This window comes from Macaca nemestrina, chromosome 5 (assembly GCF_043159975.1).
Source record: "Macaca nemestrina isolate mMacNem1 chromosome 5, mMacNem.hap1, whole genome shotgun sequence".
Lineage (NCBI taxonomy): Eukaryota > Metazoa > Chordata > Mammalia > Primates > Cercopithecidae > Macaca > Macaca nemestrina.
In genome coordinates this window covers 155665169-155682391 of record NC_092129.1, presented here as the reverse complement: position 1 = coordinate 155682391, position 17223 = coordinate 155665169, and the positions used below count along the sequence as shown (strand labels likewise).

At 43.7% G+C, this 17223-nt stretch overlaps 1 protein-coding gene, 1 long non-coding RNA gene and 2 other non-coding genes across 4 annotated transcripts in view; 2 read left to right on the top strand and 2 right to left on the bottom strand.

Moving 5' to 3' along the window:
• LOC105491605 (SCAN domain containing 3) overlaps positions 1 to 5464 on the bottom strand; it is a 61830-nt gene extending 56366 nt beyond the window's left edge. The window contains exon 1 of the mRNA XM_071097416.1: positions 5305 to 5464. The gene's annotated coding sequence lies outside the window, so the exon portion shown is untranslated. The remainder of the gene's footprint in view (positions 1 to 5304) is intronic.
• On the bottom strand, positions 1922 to 1993 carry TRNAA-UGC (transfer RNA alanine (anticodon UGC)). Its single transcript has one exon. It is a non-coding gene; the product is annotated as a tRNA-Ala (tRNA).
• On the top strand, positions 2325 to 8009 carry LOC139363470 (uncharacterized). Its single transcript, XR_011623905.1, has 5 exons — positions 2325 to 2565; positions 4019 to 4154; positions 4961 to 5073; positions 6398 to 6566; positions 7857 to 8009. It is a non-coding gene; the product is annotated as an uncharacterized lncRNA (long non-coding RNA).
• A 4852-nt stretch (positions 8010 to 12861) lies between these two features.
• On the top strand, positions 12862 to 12933 carry TRNAA-UGC (transfer RNA alanine (anticodon UGC)). Its single transcript has one exon. It is a non-coding gene; the product is annotated as a tRNA-Ala (tRNA).
• Positions 12934 to 17223: the final 4290 nt, after the last annotated feature.

The following is a 17223-nucleotide window of genomic DNA, read 5'->3' as shown; positions in this document are numbered from 1 at the left end:
GGCGCGATCTCGGCTCACTGCAAGCTCCGCCTCCTGGGTTCACGCCATTCTCCTGCCTCAGCCTCCTGAGTAGCTGGGACTACAGGCGCCCGCCACCGCGCCCGGCTAATTTTTTGTATTTTTAGTAGAGACGGGGTTTCACTGTGGTCTCGATCTCCTGACCTTGTGATCCGCCCGCCTCGGCCTCCCAAAGTGCTGGGATTACAGGCTTGAGCCACCGCGCCCGGCCCCCTTTAGGTCATTCTAATGGCCTTAAATTCAATTGAACTAGACCAGGTCTCATTCAACAAGCAACTGAAAAAATGGCTTACAATACAATATATGCTATATAAACCAATACTATAGATTGTATATATGACAGCCGCCCCCAGCAAGAAAAAGTAGCATATTGGTGAAAAGACCAGGGTAACAACCGCAGAAAAGGTATCTTAAGGCAAATAGTTCAGACAATTCCTGATATAAAGCTCAAAGCTAACTTTTTTAAAGTGCTTCAGTTGTATTTAACACTTAAGCAAAACATTTTTGACTATACATCTCTATAATGCACAGTACTAAAAAAGTACAAAATTTTTATCACAAAGATGGTTATGAAACTGAATACCACAGTGCTTGTAATGTGGTATTACAGTTTATGAAGACAGTTTTTGCTTTTTATTTTTTTTTTTCTGAAAGTTTTTTGGACATTAACAGGCGCTCAACATCTTCCATCTACTCCTTTCTGAACTGGCTCAGACTGCTTAGCACACATGCAGAAGATGTTAAGAAGGTCGTAAAACACAATTCCAACAGCCATATTTCAGTGGCACACATGGGCTGGCACGGAGGCTCAGAGTGGGGGAGGCAGGGGTCGGGCTGCAGGGCAAACACAGCCACACAGCGATGGTGGCAGAGTTGAGGACAGAGCCCGGGTAGGCGAGACATGGCGCGTCAGGTGAGACAAAGCCAGGCAAGCTAACGGGAGGGACAGCACGAGTGAGGTGAGGCCAAGCGGCGCGAACTCCAGCGCTGGTGAGGCAGGTGGTTTGCTCTGGAGCCCCAGCCACGAGGACGCGCCAGCTCTGCCCTCGCCCCTGCCCAGCCCTTCTGCCTCAAAACTCGGAGTCTCGCTCTGTCGCCCAGGCTGGAGTGCAGTGGCACAATCTCGGCTCACTGCAAGCTCCGCCTCCCAGGTTCACGCCATTCTCCTGCCTCAGCCTCCCGAGTAGCTAGGACTACAGGCGCCCGCCACAACGCCCGGCTAATTTTTTTTTTTTTTTTTTTGTATTTTTAGTAGAGACGGAGTTTCACCGTGTTAGCCAGGATGGTCTCGATCTCCTGACCTCGTGATCCGCCCGCCTCGGCCTCCCAAAGTGCTGGAATTACAGGCGTGAGCCACCGCGCCCGGCAAAACTAACTCTTAAAAGATGATCCCTGTGGCTGAGAGATTGGGCGTGGTGGCGGGCACCTGTAGTCCCAGCTACTAGGGAGGCTGAGGCAGGAGAACGGCGGGAACCCGGGAGGCGGAGCTTGCAATGAGCCGAGATCGCGCCACTGCACTCCAGCCTGGGCGACAGAAGGAGACACCGTCTCAAAAAAAAAAAAAAAGGATAATCCCCGTGGCTGAGAGAAAAAGGCAGAATCATCTTCAACTGTGCTCCAAATAATTGTATTTCTGGTTACAAATCATGTGCCTTCAGTCATAACAACGTAAACCCAGTTTTGTTAATGAGTGATGAGATTTAAAGGTGTTCTAAAGCAGTTAGCAGTTACAGGATTTTGACAGTTGGAGAAAGTTTGGCAGTATACAAGTGTGCCATGTATTACATCTGACGTTCAAAGCCACCGACCCATTTTCAAGTATTTGAAGACGTCAGGACGCTCTGCCCAAGCCTAAAGAAAGAGGAATAACAAACCACCGTTCTCATTCTTCAGCTTACTAAAGTGGAGACGCCAGGGATCGAACCCGCAACCTCGTGCGTGCAAAGCACGTGCTCTACCACTGAGCTACATCCCCCGAATCCTGACACTTTCTTTTCCCTTTGTTAACTCATATAGCTCTTAACAACATAGAGTAGCGCTACACAATTCCGTCGGCTTTTTCAATTTATATTCATAGAAAATCAAGTCTGCTCAACAAATTATTATTAATACTATACATAACTTCCCTGTGTTTTCCCTAAATTTCATTTACCACAAACAGTTTATAAGTGTCGATTTATGTTAAGTTTGTTCCCTTTTTCTAGTAAGGTAGCTTCTGGAGCGCAGAGGCTCATTGCGCTCGATGGAGGGGACCGTTGAGTATTTCCCGGAACCGTTTATTAGCTCAGCCTTGGACATAAGTCCTTTTACCCTTCAGCAATAAAAACATGGCCCTTTCTCCCCGCTCTCGGGCGGTTAATTTTAACCCGCAGATCGCAGTTCAGCGGACTAACGCTCCTCGAAGACCATGCCTCGCCTCTGCCTTCTTAGGATTCAGCTTAGGGTGGTCCGTTGACTTCTCCGGTGAGCTCCTAGCGTTTGCGGCCGCGTCACATCGCCAACCTGTGCCTCGCCCTGCCTCTCATCCCCGTTTTCTTTCTTGCCCGCGTAAGTGTGGCGGACAGGGATCCTATTCCCTGCCTTCCATCCCGCCCCTTCCTCCTCGTCGCGGACTCCTTGTCCTTGCAAGTTCACCTCCCCGTGGAGGACCTCCTCTCTCTGTCATTGGAACAAGCCTTGCTCGGTCGTCAGTGTGGATGTCCCCGGGTCCCCTGGAGCACTCGAAATCTCCCCAAAAATACCAGAGAGCAGCGGTGGGTGCCCTGCCCCTTCCTGTTGTACCCCTCTGGCCGCTAGAAAATCAATGTGAACAAAAAGGCAAAAGCTAAGATGAAACCTTTTGAATCAAGTAAAAGAGGCCTGCAAATAAATAAATATAAATCTCTAGAAATAAGCAAAGAGAGCCGAACTGGAAGATAAAAACTTCGGCTCTTTGCTTATTTCTCCCGCCGCGCTTCTCTGCATCCCAGACTAACTCTCTTCCACCCACCGACCTGCCGCTCCTCGCGGCAGCAGGTGGTTCCTTAACAGACCGCAGCGGGTGGTGGAGAGATCTGGGTGACCTGACTCGGGCGTCCATTACCCGGCCTGGGCTGCGGGACACGCTGGTAACCAACAGGCCCATGCAGGTTTAGCCCTGCGTGTTTAGTGAAAGTTGCCTAGCACCTCGAGGCGTCCCTGATTCTCCTGCTGCCTGCAAAGGGCTCGTCTCTCCTCGGGGGTATGGGGAGCAGGGACGGCAGCCGTCGCCGCACCGCAAGCCAACATGCAAATGCGTTAACTCTGTCCGCCCCAGCTCGGTGTCGGGGTGTGTTTCTGAGGGATAGGAGCTCTCTGCAATGTCCGTGGCAGCGGCCAGACCGCAGCTGCCTCTTCCTGTTCGTCCAAATTCCACCCTTCCCGATTCCTGCCGGCGAGGATAATGTATCTCAGAAACCCCAAGAGAGGAGGAACGCCCAGGGCTGGGAGACCTTTCGCTCCGCGGCTGTGCGGTCGCTCTCTTCTAGCGGTAGGAAGAGGATCTGCGGCCGCAGTTTGCCTTGGGGGCCATAGTTATCTCTTCCAATGGAGCCACCGCTTCCCTCCTTGCTTCTCTCCCGCCTCGGTCCGGGATCACCAGCCTGGTCCTTGGAACATCTTGCCAGCGGGGGCAGTCGGCGCCGGGACTCTAAGGGGGCACGTGCTCGAGGTCACTCGGCTCTGATATGGGGTAGTGGTTGGGCTTGGGAGGCGTTGCGAACGTTGTTTGGGATAAGCTTAGTTGCAATTTTGGCATCCGAGCGCAAGACACCTCCTCCCCGCCAAAGGGGCAGGAATCTTCTGGAACCCAGAGGCAGAGGCCTCCCCTCTCGCGTGCGTTTGCAGTGGCGCTGAATGTTCTCCCGGCTTCTTTCGCTTTGTGGCTGGGGCTCCTTTGATGCTGGGTCAACTGTCAGACACGTGTGTCCCTTCCTCTTCGCCCTGCTAGCAAGTCTGACTGATTTATCCTTTTGGGTCACAGGCTTGTCTCAAAGATGAAACCTGCACGATTGAGAACACCTGGCGCGGACAATGAAAATGCGAATGGTTCCCGGACTCTCTTGCTCCTCTCCTACTCAGATCGCCCTATCAATTTCCAAGCTAAAATGGCTCGACAGGTGTGAATGGGGGATTCAAGAGGTTTTGTTTTGCTTTGTTTTACCCCCAGAGGAAATCAGCTTAGCTATAACACGATGCTAACAACCCCATTGGCTTGTATTGGCCTCATCCAAGATCTTGGGAAGGCTCCCAGGCAATGTGTTCATGTGTTCAGCTGTATACATCTGCAAAATTTGTGACAGCAAAATTTTAACCATAACCAAGGTTCGATTCCAGAAGCTTATACACGGGCTGCCACATCCAATAAAGGCGGCAAGAGTGCAAATGACCTACTCCCCACCCGGACACCAGGGAGTGAGGGGAGAATCACAAGTGGAAACTTTGTTGGCCCTGTAGTTGGAGGGAAGCACACTTTAAATCCTTCAACTAAGATCCACTGGAGGGCAAGCCGGGTGCTAGCAGTCAGTAATACAGCCTTAATACCGCCTTAAAACCATACATTAAAATTGCCGGAGCTAAAGAAGGTAGTAGTTGGATCTTGGGAGGTGTTCTTCAAAGCAGGCCTCAGTGGCCTGCATACAGCAGCTACAGAGTAGCTCTTGATTCTTCCTTATTGATTTGCTAACTGAGGGCATGATTAAGAGAAGCAGACCTTAGTGTTCCTAGAATGCTCCTAGACTGATGTTCTTGGGCTAGAGTAAGACAGATCAGAACAAACCTCAAGAACATTTTCAGTAATGAAGCGTGGAAGACAGAGAACCAAAGAACATCAAACTCCCTTCTTAGCACCAAAAGTGGAAATTGACTGGTGCACTGAGGCCTTATTCTCCTAGCCTTTTCTGAGAAGGCTGTCTTTGGTTTCCAGTAAGAGAAGACGAAAGGGCACCACCAGGAGGGAAGCCTGCAGCTTTGTTGGACACAAGACCCTGACATTGAAAAAATGGATGTGCTGTTACCTCTTTCTCCAATCTATATGTGGTAATATCTGGCCATTTTTAGTGGTGGAGTAGTTTTTCTGATGAATTCTGATAAGGAACAAGACTAGTACATGATAACAGTTACATGACCCTCGTTGATCCCCAAATGGTCAATTCTTAGTTTCCAAATTCTTAGTGGATCAGCATCCCTCCTACCCCCAAGATTGAGCACTGCCAGGTCTAAATGCCCATCAACATGTGTACTGCCTTGACTCACCTGGGAGTTGCTTACCTTTAGGCCTTTGAATTCCATTCAAGGTGGGGATCTGGGATTGCAATGGTCCCCCACGTATAAGGAATTCCTTGCAAGTTGGGCCAGGGCATCATAAACTTCATGATTTAGACCATGCCCTTTGTGCCATGGCTACTAGCGACTGGATGGTTGAGTGAAGTCTTGCACTGGACAGTTCAGCTTAGAGCCTGGAAGGAGCGAGAGAACCATGGTAGAAAGTGTGCTAAGAGCAAGGAGAAAAAAATGTATAGAGTCTGTGGTTAGTGGCACTTCATATGTATTTATGAAACTAAACTGACTTTAAGAAATGTTTTCCCAGAATTAAGCAAGCCTAAATCCCCTCAGCTAATTTTGTTGTTGTTGTTTTTTGTTTTGTTTTGTTGTTTTTGAGACAGAGTCTCGCTCTGTCACCCAGGCTGGAGTGCAGTGGTGCAATCTCAGCTCACTGCAACCTCCATCTTCCAGGTTCAAGCGATTCTCCTGCCTCAGCCTCCCGAGTACCTGGGACTGCAAGCACCCACCACCACACCCGGGTAATTTTTGTATTTTTAGTAGAGACGGAGTTTCGCCATGTTGGCCAGGCTGATCTCAAACTCCTGACCTCAAATGATCCACCCACCTGGGCCTCCCAAAGTGCTGGGATTATAGGCATGAGCTACCACACCCAGCCCCCTTAGTTAATATTTTGAGAGAGACTTTCGTAAAGATTAGAGAACAAATCTTCCTTCCTGCCTCCCTTCCTCCTTTCATCCCTTTCTCTCTTCCTTCAGTGTGACTTGGTATAGAGCATATGGTTCGCAAGCATAAGGTCTTAAGTCCAATCCCTGGTATGTTTGCATTGCAGGGCAAATACCTGTAGATCTGCTTTATGTCGCTTTTTGCTTTTTGAAAAAAACCAGTTTTGTTTATTTTAGGAAATGAACACGTTTGGGAGGTTTTGGGGGGTTGGGTTGTTTAATTGTTTGATTGTTTTTTCCCCAGCTGGAAACAGGACAGCTCAATTTCTTAATGATTAAAGGGAAGATCAGGGTGTAAACAACCAGAGTCTTCAGTAGCACTCTGTTGTCTCCAGGAACTTCTTGTCTCCCTCCAGGTTCCTGCAGCCCCTCTGGCAACCAAACTGGATGGATTGGAGGTTTTGGGGTAGAGGGGGTTAAGCCTCTGTCCTGCTGCACCTGCACTGGGCTGACCCAGAGAACTACATGTTCAGGAAGAATGAGTTCCTGTCATCTTGCACTTATCTCTCAACCTGGCCGAGTCTGGTGGGTTCCATTCCTAGTTAATCTTGCTTATGAAAACCATCGCAGTTTTGAATTGTGGGTCTGTGTCTTCACACTAATCCCTAGCTCTCAAACTGCCTCTGTGTGGAATTTTTTTCAACTTCTGTTCTTCCTTTTTCAAAATATCTGCACCCTTCCTTGTTCTCCCCCTTATTCACTACTGCAAGGAAAGTTTTAAAGAGACCAGTTGTGGCAAATGGGACCACATAAAAGGCACTCCAAAGGGCAATGTCCCACAAAAATTCTCTCACTAGCAGGAATTTGAGATATCAAGGGAAATTCAACCAACACAAGTACATTTTTAGGTTTTTAGCTTCATATATTAAAATCTGCCATTTTGGGCCAGGCGTGGTGGCTCATGCCTGTAATCCCATCACTTTGGGAGGCCAAGGCGGGCAGATCACGAGGTCAGGAGTTCAAGACCAGCCTGACTAATATGGTGATAGCCTGTCTCTACTAAAAATACAAAAATTAGCCGGGCATGGTGGCATACGCCTGTAATCCCAGCTACTAGGGAAGCTGAGGCAGGGCAATTGCTTGAACCCAGGAGGTAGAGGTTGCAGTGAGCCAAGATCATGCCACTGCACTCCAGCCTGGGCAACAGAGCGAGACTCTGTCTCAAAAAAAAAAAAAAAAAAAATTCTGCCATTTTAGACAACTGTGATGCATTCTAGGTCTGAAAGGTCTTAGCTTTCCTTGTTTTTGTTTTTGTCTTTTTGTTGTTGTTGTTGTTTGTTTGACTTTGGTTTTTTAGACTTTATTTGTTTGGAACAGTTTTAGGTTCACAACAAAATTGAGAGGAAGCCACAGAGAAATCTCATATAATCCCTGTCCACACACATGCATAGCTCCCCTCTCATCAACATCGCCAATACAGTGATGTATTTGTTAAAATTGATGGCCTAAATTGACACATCAGTATTACTCAAAGTCCATAGTTTATAATAGGGTTTACTCTTGGTGTTGTACATTTTATGGGTTTGGATAAATATATAATGACATACATCCACCATTATAGTATACAGAGTATTTTTGCTGAGCTAAAAATCCTTTGTGCTCCACCAATTAATCAGTTCCTCCCTCTCCCTCTAACCCTTGGCAACTTCTGATCTTTTACTATTTCTATAGCTTTGCCTTTTCCAGAATACCATATATTTGGAATCATACAGTATGTAACTTTTTCAGATTGGCTTCTTTCACCTAATAATATGGTGTATGTTTCCTCCATGTCTTTTCATGGCTTGATAACTCATTTCTTTTTTTTTTTTTTAGCACTGAATGATATTCCGTGGTCTGGATGTGCCACAGTTTGTTTATTCACCTACAGAAGGAAATCTTGATTGTTTCCAAGTTTGGGCAATTACGAATGAAGCTGCTATAGACATATATGTGTAAGTTTTTATGTGTACATATGTTTTCAGCTTCTCTGGTTAGAGACTAAGGAGTATAATTGCTGACTTGTATGGTAAATGTATATTTAATTTTGTAAGAAACTGCTAAAGTCTTTCAAAGACGTCATACCATTTTGTATTTCCATCAACAATGAATTCAAGTTCCTATTTTTTGACATCCTCAACAGTATTTGGTATTGTCAGGGTTCTGGATTTTGGTCATTCTAATAGGTGTGTGTGTTGTCTCTTGTTTTAATTTGCACTTATCTGATGGGATATGATGTGGAGCATCTTTTCACAGGCTTAGTTGCTACTTGTTTTGGGTTTGTTTCTTTTCAGTCTTTCTTCTCTTTGCTTTTTGGTTTTGGAAATTTCTACTGATGTATCCTTAAGTTCAAAGCTTCTTTCTTCAGCCATATGAAGTGTACTAATAAGCCCATCAACATCATTCATCATTTCTGTTACAGCATTTTATTTTTATCTCTAGCATTTCTTTTTGGTTGTTTCTTAGAATTTCCATCTCTTTGCTTACATTGCCCATCTGTTCTTGCATGCTGTCTAATTTATCCGTTAGAGTCCTTAGCATATTAATCATAGTTGTTTTGAATTCCCCATCTGGTAATCCCAAGATCCCTGCCCATGTCTGTTTCTGAGGCTTGCTTTCCATCTTCAAGCTGGTTTTTTTTTTTTTTTTTTTTTTTTTTTGCCTTTTAGTTTGCCTTGTAACTTTTTTCTTGATAGCTCAACATGATACACTGGGTTAAAGGAACTGCTACATATAGATCTTTAGTAATGTGAGGGCAAGATGCAGGGGGACAGGAAGATTTCTGCAGTCCTCCAATTAGGCCTGTCTTTCAGTAAGCCTGCGTGTCTGCACTGTGAATCATACAAGTGTTGCTTAGTTGTTTTTCTCTTCCCTTAAGGGGACAGGATGGCTAGACTGGACTGGAGTTAAATATTTCCCTTCCATGACATGGAAGGTTAGAGCTATCTGGGTTGGGTATTTTCCTCCCCTCAGAGCTGATAAAACCTCAGCAGGTTAGGCTCTGATTAACCAGTTTCTCCTGAGGGCAGAACTTATTAAGACAAACAGGTGCTATTCAAAATAGTCCCTTTTCCTCTCCCCATGTGGAAGCACAAGGGGATTTTTCTCTAATATTTACCGTGATAATCTGGTCAAGTTCCTGTAAGTAAAACACACAAAAGCATGGGGGCCTTGCTATGACTGGGTCCCCCTGGAGTTTTTAACTCTCAGACTTGTGTACACCTAGTTTCCAGCAATTCATTGATTAGAATTCAGGTTTTCTTACCTAGGCAATGGTTCCCACAGATGTTTCTGCTCCAGTGTGCTGTGATTTTTGGTGTCTGTCTATCTCTCCAATTTGGGGGGGCACCAGTTTCCTCTGTGACCTATCTTCTTTTATGAATCTAAAAAGAGTTATTGATTTTTCACTTCCTTCAGCTTTTCAATTGTTGTTAGAGCAAAGTGGCAACATCCAAGCTACTTACATGCAGAACCCCAAACTGGAAATCCAAACTGTTTTTACTCAGTTTTATTTTCCTCTCTTCTCCTCTTTTTTTTTTTTTTTTTTAATCCCAATGAATTGTACCTCTATTATATGTACTGTTGTTTCAAGGAAAAGAAAAAACATGGATGGGCGCAGTGGCTCACACCAGTAGTCCTAACACTTTGGGAGACGGAGGTGGGCAGATTGCCTGGACTCAGGAGTTCGAGACTAGCCTGGCCAACATGGTGAAACCTCGTCTCCTTTAAAAATACAAAAATCAGCCCGATGTGGTGGCATGTGCCTATAATCCCAGCTACTCAGGAGGCTGAGGCAGGAGAATCACTTGAACCCGGAAGGCAGAGGTTGCAGTGAACTGAGATCCTGCCACTGCACTCCAGCCTGAGTGACAGAACAGAACTCCATCTCAAAAAAAAAAAAACTCAAAAAACAAAACAAACAAAAAACATGAAACAAAATGTATTTTGAAGTACAAAGGGCCAAAGCGCTATGGGGCAATATTGATATTTGTAGACATTCAGAAATGTGGCTAAAAGGAGAAATCTGACAGCCCCTGAAAATTTCAGCATAACACAAATTGACTTGTTTTCAAATAGATTTGGTGATTTTTTTTTTTTAATGCAGGTTTTAATTTCAGCCTTCTATTATCACATACCTCTTTTTAAGATTTCCAGTTCTAGGCCGGGCACGGTGGCTCACGCCTGTAATCCCAGCACTTTGAGAGGCCGAGGTGGGGGATCACTTGAGGTCAGGAGTTCGAGACAAGCCTGACCAACATGGTGAAACCCCCTCTCTACTAAAAATACAAAAATTAGCCAGGTGCGGTGGTGGGCCCCTGTAATCCTGGCTACTCGGGAGACTGAGACAGGAGAACTGCTTGAACCCGGGAGGTGTAGGGTGCAGTGAGCCAAGATCGTGCCACTGCACTCCAGCCTAGGTGACAGAGCAAGACTCCATCTCGAGGAAAAAAAAAAAAAAGACAGATTTACAGTTCTAGTCATAACAAGCTTTCTGTAACACTCATTGGATTAGGCAAAGATTGTGTCAGTCATTTTGCAAATGTGTTAATCTTCAAAAATAGGCTATAAAAGTACAAAACTATGAAAACAAAATCTAGATTATATACATGTGGCTCAGCTGTGAACAGAAAAAAAGGTCAATAGTGTACCGTTTCCTGATACAAAGCACTTCATTGCAATGCCAGCAGGCTGATCTCAAATGAGGTCTCCCTTGTAACACAAGAGCTAAGATATATTAGTCTGTTCTCATACTGGAACAAAGAACTACCTGAGACTGGGTAATTTATGAAGAAAAAAGGTTTAAATTGACTCACAGTTCCACATGCTTAACAGGAAGCATGACTGGGAAGCCTCAGGAAACTTACAATCATAGCAGAAGGTGAAGGGGAAGCAAGCACATCTTACCAGACGGACCAGGTAAGAGGGGTGGGGGAGGTGCCACCACACACATTTAAACGATCAGATCTCCAGATCTGATATCACTATCAGGAGAACAGGAAGGTGGAAACTGCACCCATGATCCAATCACCTCCCACCAGGACCCTGCTCCAATTCCATGTGAGATTTGGGCTGGGACACAGATCCAAACCGTATCACAAGACTTCTGTCAAGGACACCTTGTATTGCATAATTAAAATAAAAATAGGATTATTTTACGATTTTATCCTTGCTCTATGCAGAAGAGCAGAGCCAGAAAAATTAACAGTGAAAATTTATTTTTTAAACAGTTTCTTAGTAAAATATTTTGTGGTTGCTAAACCCATGTACTACTGCATAAACTCAGCCATGGTCAACACTTTAAAGAAACCAAAGTTTAAACTCTCTAGGAAGCCAGCGGGTGGACATCCTCTCTAAAGCCCAAATTGCATGTGCACTGAGACAAACGTTGCTGCTTCAAAACAACCAAAATTGGGAAAATAACTGAGGTCCAGAAACAAATTCTCTCTCTCCTGACTCCTCTTATCCTCTCAATATGGTGGATAGATTCTTTAATGTTCAAAGGCTTTCAAATATAAACAAAAATATCTGCTGTTTGTCTAATACACAAGTAATTTTTAAAATAGTCACATACTATTTTCACAATATATTAAAAATCACTTTTATTTCCCTCACAAGTTTAAATGGTTTAATATACACACATAAAAATTCAGGTCTAATATGTCAAATTATTTTATTTTAAAATGCTAGAAACACCTTAGTACTGTGTTAATGTTAGAAAATGAAACAGCAGGCTGGGCGCGGGGGCTCACACCTGTAATCCCAGCTCTTTGGGAGGCCGAGGTGGGTGGATCACCTGAGGTCAGAAGTTCAAGACCAGCCTGGTCCGCATGGTGAAACCTCATCTCTACTAAATATACAAAAATTAGCCGGGCGTGGTGGCAGTCGCCTGTAATCCCAGCTACTCCAGAGGCTGAGGCAGGAGAATTGCTTGAACCCGGGAGGCGAAGGTTGCAGTGAGCCAAGATTGCGCCATTGCACTCCAGCCTGGGCAACAAGAGCAAAAACTTCGTCTCAAAAAAAAAAAAAGAAAGAAAGAAAGAAAGAAAATGAAACAGCAATGTTGTATTCATCACTACCTTACATCAGCGGTTCTCAAACTTAAGCATGTACCAGAATCACCCTCAGGGCTTACTAAAACATAGATTGTTGAGCCCTACTTCCACAGTCCCTGACTCATAGGTCTGGAGCAGGCCCAGAGAATTTGTATTTTTAGTAAGATCCTAGGTGATGCCGATGCTGTTGTTCTGAGGACCACACTTTGAGATCTATTGCCTGACACTGAATTCTGTTTCTCACATTTTGTAACCCAGATTTATATTTGAATATTCACATTTCTCTTATGCTTTTTATTCAACAAGATACAGATTTACTCATCCAATCTACTGAGTGGGATTTTTCTTTTTAGACTAGGCGGAGGGTTGGTCTGTGGATAATTCCAAGACCAAAACCTAAAACTGGGTATGCCTTACAAGATGAATCTATCCCAGTACTTTAACCCGCCGAACATCAGGAAATTTCCCAGTGGTTTGCTGTAACCATCTATGGTTCTACTTTTTTTTATTCTGCCCTTTTCAAATGACTGGATCTGAATGACTTATATACATAGTCCTGCTAGGATAAAAGCCAGTTTTGCAACCACTTGTTCTGTGTTGGGCCTGGTGAGTTTCCAATTACTCTAACGGATTTAGTGACATTCATTTAAATCTTCTTTCTCACACTCGTAACCTGCAAAATTCACACAATTCTTGCACGAGAAACTATTTAAAACTTATTTTGGGGGAAAAAAAATTGATCGAATACAGTGTATTTTAAGAAATTTTGTTAGTAAAGTATTTTTGCTGGGGATGTAGCTCAGTGGTAGAGCGCATGCTTTGCATGCATGAGATCCCCGGTTCGATCCCCGGCATCTCCACTAGGTGCAGTGCTTTTAATGTTGATTCTTGTATGTGCTGCTGAGCAAATACTTTGCTCACTATTATTGCCAAGGTCTCTCAGGCTGTGGTGCTGTAACTCCTTTTCTGGAAAGTGGGAGGGGTAAGAAAGGAGGTTAGGCAGAAAAAAGGATTGGTTTGTTTCCACCTCTGCCCTTTGTTTTTTCAACAGCTCTTTGATCTTTTCACAGTACTTCTACGTTTCCAGGCTAAAACCAAGTATTTTATTTTTCATTCCTTCTATTTTACAAGTGATCATATTTAAAGCCATCTGTTGAATAGAAAGTACATTACTGGGTCCGCCGCGGTGGCTCACGCCTGTAATCCCAGCACTTTGGGAGGCCGAGGGGGGTGGATCACGAGGTCAGGAGATTGAAACCATCCTGGTTAACACATTGAAACCCCGTCTCTACTAAAAATACAAAAAATTAGCGGGGCGGGGTGGCGGGCGCCTGTAGTCCCAGGTACTCGGGAGGCTGAGGCAGGAGGATGGCGAGAGGCAGAGCTTGCAGTGAGCTGAGATCGCGCCACTGCATTCCAGTCTGGGCGACAGAGCGAGACTCCGTCTCAAAAAAAAAAAAAAAAAAAAAAGAAAGTACATTACTGGTAAAGTGGGTAAAAGTATGGCTAATTTCTTTCTTTTTCTTTTTCATTTTTTTTTTTTAGAGACAGAGTCTTGCTCTGTCGCCCTGGCTGGAGGGCAGTGATGCGATCTCAGCTCACTGCAACCTCCACCTCCCTGGTTCAAGGATTCCCCTGCCTCACCCTCCCAAGTAGCTGGGATTACAGGCTCATGCCACCACGCCCGGCTAATTTTTTTGTATTTTTAGTAAGGACAGAGTTTCACCATGGTGGCCAGACTGGTCTCAAACTCCAGACCTCAGGCAATCTGCCCGCCTCGGCCTCCCAAAGTGCTGGGATTACAGGAGTGAGCCACCCGTGCCCGGCCAGTATGACTAATTTCTAAGTGGGTGGCTGTGTGCAACTGTGAAGGTGACAAGGGGAAATTGTAGGCAAAGAAGGGTATTTAGCTAACAGGACAGAGTTGTTAGAAATGTTTGTGAAGAGGGGGAAGGTCAACAGCTTTTGTTAGTTGCTCCTTAGTTCTTTTAGTAAACTAGAAAAAAAAAAAACTGCTGTTATCAATTAACATCAATAAGCACAGGTCAAGAAACGGTGTTCTCTAAAATAATATGATGAGAAAATTTGCTCGTGGAAATTATATCAGTAAGAACGGAACAATCCATTATTACCTAGATTATCTGAGCCATGTGGCTCTGATGAATTTGACTTTGACATTCACTTTGACTATGATCTTGATGTAAAGCCTCAGATTCAATTTCCAACCAAGTCCGGAATTTCATTAAGGGTCTTCAGGCACATCTGTCAATATTTATCTTAACTCTGTAGTTTCAAGAAAGCAGGTTCTGAGTCTGCTTCTCAGCCCAACCCTGATGCAAACTGTTTTACTTATAGCCCTGCTTTACTTTGATGCTATCAAAATGCTGCTTCGTTTAAATTGAATTAAACCCAACTAAAGGCCACCCTCTCCCAAGCCTATAATAATTCTAGCTTTTGTTTTGTTTGGTGAAAGTCTGCACTTCTATTTACATTTCTCCCTTGCCTCAGCAAGGATTAAATTAATTTTTTTAAGTGTTAGGATCGAACAATTGAGATTTATTTAGTATTTTGAATATAGAAGCTAAATATGAATATTGTGAGGTTAAGAGGCTAAGAAACAGAAGCTGGTTTTTCTGACAAAAATAAATTAACGTTTTTGAAGTTAGTATGGGGAAGGCCTTCTTAAGACACATAAAAAACTTCATGAATAAAAATATTAATTCATTTGCCTAGGTCAAATTTAATATAATCTTTTGACAAACTGAAAAACCAGAAATAAACTGTAAAGACATTTTCAGCATATATAAAAATAAAAATGTTATTACAAATAAATAAGGAGCATCCACAGCTCAATTTTCAAAAAAAAAAAAAAAATTAGAAAGTGAGTAAAGTTTTTTTTGTTTTGTTTTTTAGGTTTTTTTGAGACAGAGTTTTGCTCTTGTTGCCCAAGCTGGAGTGCAATGGCGTGATCTCAGCTCACTGCAACCTCTGCCTCCAGGGTTCAAGCAATTCTCCTGCCTCAGCCTCCCAAGTAGCTGGGATTACAGGTGTGTGACCAGACGCCCGGCTAATTTTTTTTATTTTAAGTAGAGATGAGGTTTCACCATGTTGGCCAGGCTGCTCTCGAACTCCTGACCTCAGGTGATCCGCCCACCTCAGTCTCCCAAAATGCTGGGATTACAGTTGTGAGTCACTGCATGCAGCCGTTTTTTAAAATTTAACCAAAAAGGTGGATGAAGGCAGAACTTGTGTAAGGCAACTCTGATTGTTGAATACATTAACCCATAGGAAGTACATAATTGCATACATGACAGGTAGTGTTTTAATAAAAAGTAAATTGCAAGTGCCATTTATTTTGACTTAAAATATTTTGAACAAGAAAACTTAACATATTTTGTCTGAAACACATTAGCTGATGGCACTTGATCTGAATTCACTCAGATAAATTATAGTATCTTGTATAGATTTATACTTCAACTTAAAGGAGGAAAGAAAAGAAGGAAAGATAGAAGGAAATAAATAAGGGAGGGAAGGAAGAAAGGTAGCATAGAAGGAAGCAAGGAAGGAAAGAGAGGAAAGAAGACAAATATGTCTCAAACTTCTGAGGCAGAAGAGTTGTTCTTTTTCTCTAAGCTCTATCAGGGTTCTACTCTGCAATGTCAGTTATATAATCACAATGTTTTACTCTGTATTTTCCACTATGAAACCTCAAATGAAATTTTTCTCAGTCATTGAGGCTTTCTTTTTCTTTTTTTTTTTTTTCCCAGGTTGGAATGCAGTAGCACAGTCTCGGCTCACTGCAACCTCTGCCTCCCTTGTTCAAGGGATTCTCCTGCCTCAGCCTTCCGAGTAGCTGGGATTACAGGTGCGGGCAACCATGCCCGTCTAATTTTTGTATTTTCAGTAGAGACAGGGTTTCACCATATTGGTCAAAGCTGGTCTAGAACTCCTGACTTTGTGATCCACCCGCCTCGGCCTCCCAAACTGCTGGGATTACAGGCGTGAGCCCTGGCGCCTGGCCTCTCATTGAGACTTTCTTAAGTCAGGCTTAATATGAAACATAATTTCATCATCCAGTTTGCTAATAATATTTTATTTGGATTACTGGAAGTCATTTCTGAAGAAGGAAGGACGGAAGAGGGGAAGGAATCGTCAATGAATAAATAAAATAGTAAGTGGATGAACAAATAAACAAACTTGTTTCAGGAAAATTTCATACTTGTGGCCGGACACAGTGGCTCATGCCTGTAATCCCAGCACTTTGGGAGGCCAAGGTGGGTGGATCACCTGAGGTCAGGAGTTAGAGACCATCCTGGCCAGCATGGTGAAACCCATCTCTACTAAAATACAACATCCTGGCCAACATGGTGAAACCCCATCTCTACTAAAAATACAAAAATTAGCTGGGCATGGTGGCGGCCACCTGTAATCCCAGCAACTCAGGAGGCTGAGGCAGGAGAATCACTTGAACCCTGGAGGCAGAGGTTGCAGTGAGCCGAGATCGCCCCTCTGCACTCCAGCCTGGGCGGACTCTGTCTCAAAAAAAGAAAAAAAAGAAAATTTCATGCTTGCTTAAGCCTTATTATGGTCTGAAATCTCCATAAAATTCATATGTGGAATCGTAACCACCAATAACTCAGAAGGTGACTCTATTTCAAGGTAAGATCTTTAAAAAGGTAGTTCAGTTAAAATGAGGTCATTAGGGCATGCCCTTAGGCAATATGACTGATGTCATTATAAAAAGAGAAGATTAGGAGAAACACACATGAAGGCAAAAACACCAAGGAGAAAGCCAACTACAAGTCAAGGAGAGAAGCCTTAAAAGAAATTCACTCTGATGACACTTTAATCTCAGATTTCTAGCCTTCAGAATTATGAGAAAATAAATTTTGGTTGTTTAAGCCACGCAGTCTGTGGTACTTCGTTATGACAGCCCTAATAAACTAATAGAATCCCAAATGCAATCCAGGAAACAACTTTTGAAAAAAACAGAAGTTGTTACTGTTGCAAAAAGCAGTTCATTAATTTTGTTTTCTATTCTCTTCACAACCCAGGGAAAACAGAAGTTTGCCTTGTCAGGTATGTATTCAGCAACCATTCCCACTTTTCTTTGGTTGACATTCTGTATTGGGAGAACTGGAAGCTAACAG